At 29.4% G+C, this 7,232-nt stretch overlaps 1 protein-coding gene across 1 annotated transcript in view; it reads left to right on the top strand.

Moving 5' to 3' along the window:
• The window catches only part of LOC100573422, a 10,418-nt gene that overhangs the window by 712 nt on the left and 2,474 nt on the right, over nt 1-7,232 (top strand). The window lies entirely within an intron of this gene.

A 7,232-nucleotide genomic window follows, 5' to 3' on the forward strand; every position in this document is an offset into this window, starting at 1 on the left:
AATTTTGACTGAATGTTTATCTTAGCATTTTCTATACACCATAACATTTTCAAAATATTTTGATTTATTTTGAGCTCTTTACGGACATTTTCATTTTCCATTTTTTTTTAGTTTTTTTTCTAAAAATATCAATAAAATTTTATTTGTTGGATAAAAAAGCTTGAAAATTTAATAGAAGGCTCCTAGTTTATTGTTTCAAAGGCAGATGAAAAATATTAAAAATCGTTAGTCACAGTTTTTTTTTATAAGCATTTAAAGTTCAAAAAATGACATAATATGGAAAAACCACGAAAATTTGCAAATTATTTCGAGTTAGAAATTCATAAAAATTTTTCTTTTTAAATCTAAGATATGAAAATGTTATACAAGATTTCTTATAAGATTATCTACCTTTATCAATGCAACACACCTCCTCGGCTTGTCAAACCCAGTGGCTGTCGATATTTATACCTAACTCTATCCAGTTAAGGAGTAGTTGGTTGGCTATTCCCACTACACGAACCGGTCCTTAGATCCGGGTTGTTGAATTGATATAAATAAAGTTTTCTGAGTTATATTTTACAGGTCCTAGAAACTTATGACCTGCGTTCATAGACTAACACAATTAACACGATATAGCAACGAATACAATGTTTTATTCAAGACTAAAATAATTATAATATTATAACCAATAAAATACACTATCACCTGAGTAACCCTGTTCTTAAGGGTAGTATATTGAAGATAACAGGAGTAGCGGAGTACGAGTCGAACAATATTGAATTATTATAATTTAACTATTAGGTACGTTATTATATACTTAAAGTTAATCAATTAATTACGTTTAATAATATTGTAAATATGACTATAGTAGACTGATGTATAGTCTCTATTTCACGGTTCAAAACTCGACTGGCTGCTATGCCAATAATATATAGGCTCGTACTCTACGTTCCTGTTTTCTGTTTACCTAAGCAAATTCGCCGAGTGCGACATAAATGACGAGTCAGTAAACTGCGAATCGTTACATCAAACAAAAAATATCTATAAGAAAGTCAAATTAAATTTTTATGATCGTTTGAAATTCAAATTTTTACAACATTGGATATTCACTCGATTTCTCATGTAGTGATTTCCTTATTTTGTTGTAATTCAAAAACGAATAACTGCAGATACATGAAAATTTTACTGAATGTTTATATTAGCATTTCCTATACACCATACAATTTTGAAAATATTTTGACTCTTTTTGAGCTGTTTACGGACGTTTTCAGTTTTCAATTTTTTTAGTTTTATTTTCTATAAATATCAATAAAGTTTTATCTGTTGGGCCAAAAAGTGTATAAATTTAATACAAAGCTCCTGATATATTGTTACAATATCAGTTGAAAAATATTAAAAATACATAGGCACAATTTTTTTTTATAAGCATTTAAAGTTAAAATCTTGACAACATTTACCAAATTTAAAATTGAATAATTATTTTGTAGTTAAAAATTTATAAAATGTTCAACTTTTATATCTAAGGATTGAAAATTTAGAACAAGATTCTACGTAAATATTTAATTCTGTTACCAAAAATTCTAAGAAATACATAAGCACAGTTTATTTTTATACTAATTTTAAGTTCAAATTTGGACGAAATTACATATTAAAAACCTAGGATAACTATTTTAGTTATTTTGTTGTGATTGTATAATATTATTCGTGGGTACTTGAAACTTCTAAAGTATACTATTATATATCTATGATAGTACCACGGTTTTTTGTTGATGTATAACGCGTTATAACTTATAAGTACCTAATAGATATTATGATATGATTAATTTCGAATTTATTATAGGTACCTATTATAGGTCAATTTTTTTTAAATACTATAGACTATAATATAATATTATGTCTTATACCTAGACTGACATACCGTCTCCGCTCAGAATCGTTTTTCTTATACAATGATATTATATCATTGAATTTAATTTTAATACAATCCATTATACATTAACCCATTTGTAACCTACTGTAAAGCAAAGCAAAATCCACTTACCCACCTTTTTAATATATATATTTCGTTTATGTGAAAAATTGAAAAAAATTCCGTATTTTATGTAAGACTTTATTTTATATATTGGTAAACAAGAGCAAGAGAACATTTTTAAGTTTAAATTTTGACGAACTTTGTTAAAATCACGAACATTTGAAAAATATATTTTATAAATATTAATTTTAAAATTTATGGGGGCATGGAACCCTAGATAATAATCTTACCTTTAAACTTTATAAGAGGTCAATTCACTCTAAATTTTAAATCAACAGAGCTACGCACATGTTTTGTTGAGTGTAAAATTTTCGATGTTACGTACTTGTAAGACGGCGAAAACACATACGGGTATCACGTCCTCTTAGCTCCTCACATTATGTATTTCTTACTGAAACCTAATACTAAAAATATTTAAGCCCAATTTTTATTGATATTTAAAGTTCGAATTTCGCGGTGTGAGGATAAATTATATCCCCCCCAACATGTACACAAAATTGAGGCCGATATTTAGATATTTTGGCTTTTCAAAATATTTTTCGCTCAACTAAATTTTAGGACATCGACGCCACTGTTAATATTATGAAACATTAAAAAAATTTAATTTCATTTATAAGCCCAGGACTATAAAAAATCTATTCCAAAATAATAATACAGTTAAATCAAAATTGTCGTTTTGCAGTTATGCAAAATATGAGTAAAGATATAACACATATTCAAAAAATTGAAACAAACTTTCCAATGACCCCAGACTTAAAATAAAAGTAAGATTTTAAAATGCTGTTGATAATATTCTAACTTGAATTTAATACAAATTACTATTTAACGACAACACCAATCATTGAAAAAAATTAGTATTTTTACTAATTCACTATTGATATTTTTAAATGAAAAATTTTTTTAATACTTTATATTTAGCAATTACTTTGTAGTAATTAATATATGTATAATTAATCACATACCTACTTACTATTTTTTTTAAAATCTTTATTTGATTTACACAATTTAAACATGTTTTGTAGGCATATGTATTAAACACAACAATATACATTGATCTTGTAAGTTGTAATGATTGATGTTGTCACCTCATTTAAATTAATTATAAAATATCACAAAAATTACAAAACATTAACACTAGTACAATTTTTAGTTTTCAATAAATATCATTGGTATTGTGCAGTTAGTCCAAATAGATTTTTTTCCACTCCTTTACAATTAACTTGATTACCTACAACATTTGTTTGTCAATATAATAGTTAAATAATATTACAGTTTAAGTGTATACTTACTTAATTTATTTTGTAGTTATATTTTAATCCAATATGTGAAGCATTATTTAATTTTTCACTGTTACCTAAATATTGGTATTTTTAAATGCAATTAGAAATAGCAGTATGAATATCATATTAACACAGAGGATCTTCCAAATTGTATGTGATAGTAGATTTCACTATGGCTTATTTAAATTCCAATTTGGAATCATAATATAATATATTATATTATATTATAATTATTATATGTATGAATCATTGTATATTCACTTTTTTTTATGAAAAAGTGAGATCAAATTATATGTCTATGTATGTTTGTTGTAAATATAGATTATCTTGGACCATCTATTTTCCAAATTGAAATACCAAAACAAAAAAAACTCTTCAATAACTGACAGAAACATCTTAGTTGTTAGTAATATTTATATGTAGTGCTATGCCACTTGATTGTATAGCTAGGTATTTATTATCTAGTAGGTACCAGTGAACCATAGACTAAGCATTTAAACAACAATTGTAGATGTATAAATGAAAAACTGAAATCAAAAATAAGTTTAAACTTAATCACATATTGTATCATTTATTTAATTGTAGAAACTATCAACTAGTAAAACTTACCAACAAATTGTACATAATAATATGTATCTACTCATCAAGTATCCAATTGACATGCAACTAACCAATTTAGGTACTTTATTTAAAAAAAAAATGATATTATGTATGTGGTAGATAAGAAAAAATACATACAAGATCTTTGTACTTAAACTTTATTTATAAAAAAGTGCATAATTCAAATTTAAAAACTTAAAAATGTGAAATATTAAAAAGTAAAAGTTTATTAACATTAACGATTCAAGATCACGATTTAGTCAAATCATTTAAAGTATTTGCACAATTCAATTATGAATTATTTCTTATAATCTTACAAGCTTAAAACAATAAATATAACCTAACAACCGTTTATCTACTCAACGTATTTTCATGTGCTTCACGATAACCTGGTAATAGGTATACTTACATATTATCATGTAACCATGAACCATGATAATATTATAGATATTATCTGTAATCGTGGTAATTGTGCACAGAACAAAATTAACAATACAGCTGATCTATGATCTATGATTTTTACCTAATCGTGAATCAGCCTAATCAGGCATCACCGTATTGTTTCGTACCCGTAGCCCGTAGGTAATAGGTATTTTGTAGTGGTCAGTGGTGACAAGAGGATTACACGCAAGTATGCGTCATATACTCATATGACAAGTGACAGTAATGGTCCAATTACTTATAATAAATACTTGTAGTGAGTAGGTACAACGGTTATCATCGATATACCTTGACGTCAAACAATATCGAATTTATTACTTATAGCTTCTGGTCTTTGTAATTGATAAGTATTATTATGACCAATACTGCAAACACCTTCAGTGGGGCGATCTGCGCGAACCTTGCCAAATGGGACTTATAAAATACATTTAGGGGCACAACTTAAGTTTACAGTACTCACTGAATTGATCTAAAAAATGAAATATCTTTTACCCTAAGGCATAAAAATCCTAATTGTTGCGGTATCTACCGATTAGGTGTAACACATTAACACACAAACAGCTCCCGAAACGGCTGAGACACGATTGAGCATAAAACACCTTTTTTGCGACACGATTGAGCATAAATTGTCGGCGTATCAAAGGAAATTGAAATACAAAAGAAAACCAACACGATTGAGCATAAAAAGTTCTGCAACGTTGCCATTTTCAATTTTGAACTGTATTATACAAAAATATTTATTTAAATAATTATAATGATTCAAAATAAAACATGGCGAAAAATATCATGTTTTCATAGTCAATCTGTAATATACCTAGTCACATTATTCAAAATATTTATAAATCAATAGTAGTCACATTATAATACAGTATATAATAGATATTTTTGATAATAATGAAATAATAATAATAATAATAATAGTTATGACTTATGAAAATAATAAAATCAAAATATTTATAAATCAATAATAGTCTCAATAGTAGTCCGGAATAGTACTCCGGAACTAATTTATTAATCGATAACATTGTTGATAAAGTTGTGGGGCTCGGCTCACGGCTCGCGTCAGATATCATAATAATTGGTGTAATAATACGTGAAAATAATAAATTACAAAATTTTGGCAACGTGAATTTGGCAACATCGCATAAAATATTCTATGCTCAATCGTGTTGCTAAAAAGGTCTATGCTCAATCGTTTTATGCTCAATCGTGCTTTACCGCACGAAACTACCCAACTTTGAGGAGTTATATCTCATCAATGGATTAATGAAAAATGAACATTTAAACGCGATAATTCATATAAAATTGCTTTATTAATTTATGAAATTAAAAGTATAGCTTACCATTTGAAAATCAAAAGTTGATAGTGTTTTTCCTAATAAATATAAGGGTGAAAAATATAAAAAAATTATATAATTCTAGAACAGCGTAGATCTAAAATTTTGAAAAAAAAAAAAATTTGAAAAAAGTGAATACTTTTTGAGGTAATGAGTGTTTTATGCTTAATAAATCACCCGGTATTATTACATTATTATAAAAGTATGATAATAATTACGTAGGTAATTAATTTATTTATTTGGGCGAAGGCAACAGTTTTATGATGGGATTGCATCAAACAATTATTTAAACCTAGTACAATGTGTTCAACGTAGAAATTACTATGTGCTAATATTGTGCCAATTTCTTATCATATTTGGAGCCGGGCGTTGTACTTAATACTGATTGAATTGTTGTCAGAATTACGTACAGCATATCAATCAAACCAACATTTTTTAATTGGCCACTCAGGACAATTTTATATTTAGTATCGCTAAAGAAGAGTATAATATGACATTTCATTAAATTAAATCAGTCATTAACCAACAGTTAAATTCTTCCACGACTGTCCTAACTCACATCTAGCACAAAATGAATAAACAAACATATGAAAACGCAGCAAAATAAATTTTAAAATCGTGTATTTACAAGGAATTAAGTATGGAATAAAATACTTAAACTATATCATACTTTTAAAACGTATCTTTCATATTTTGTCTGCAAAGTCGGTAAAACTATATGACGGGAACATCACTGAGGCGGCGAACGGTCACGATAAGTAGATGACTATGCTGAGGGCGGCGGCTTTGAGCGCGGTGATGACCCACGCCATGACACTTGTTATGCTCAGGAACGCGAGATATGCCGGCCAGTATACGGTGAACAGGACGAACAGGTTCAATATGCACAGAAAGGCCGTCTCAAGGAAGAACATTGGGGTGCCGGGAGTCACGCAGTTGGCACAGAACGTTTGGGTCCAGCGGCCGGAGATGAACTGTGTGGACCGGAGGGCGATGACGATGGCGCTGAGCATGATGACGGCTATGGCGCCCGCGGCCTGCCGGGCCTTGAGCACCATGTACAGGAACACATCGACGAATGGACACGTCCGGACGACGATGCCGCCGCTACTGCCACCACCGCAGCAGCCGTTGGACTTGGGGTCCCCTGAATTGGCGGACATCAGCCAATCGTCAAATTCGTCGGTCGGTGACGGTGGATCCTTAATGTGGCCGATCGAGTGGCACAAGTTGCGGGCCATGTGCAGATATTCGAGGATATCGAACGATGATTGTGATTCACATGGTATTTTCGGTGGGGACGACATTATATTTTATTTCCAATATTATTTCTATTGAGAACGAGATATTAAAAAACGAAACTATTTTAGCAAGTCTATATTAGCAAGTCTGAGCGATTGATATAGCCTATAACGAGCGATCGTCGTGGTAATCTAGTTGCCTGTCAACACAACAAGACATAAAATAAACACGAAATAGAATAGAGAACTATGATTAACCTAATCCCTCCTATTTACACCCATTGTATCTGTTAAGTATTTTGGACGCCAAGTTGAAGCC

The sequence above is a fragment of the Acyrthosiphon pisum genome, chromosome X, assembly GCF_005508785.2.
Source record: "Acyrthosiphon pisum isolate AL4f chromosome X, pea_aphid_22Mar2018_4r6ur, whole genome shotgun sequence".
NCBI classification, from domain to species: domain Eukaryota; kingdom Metazoa; phylum Arthropoda; class Insecta; order Hemiptera; family Aphididae; genus Acyrthosiphon; species Acyrthosiphon pisum.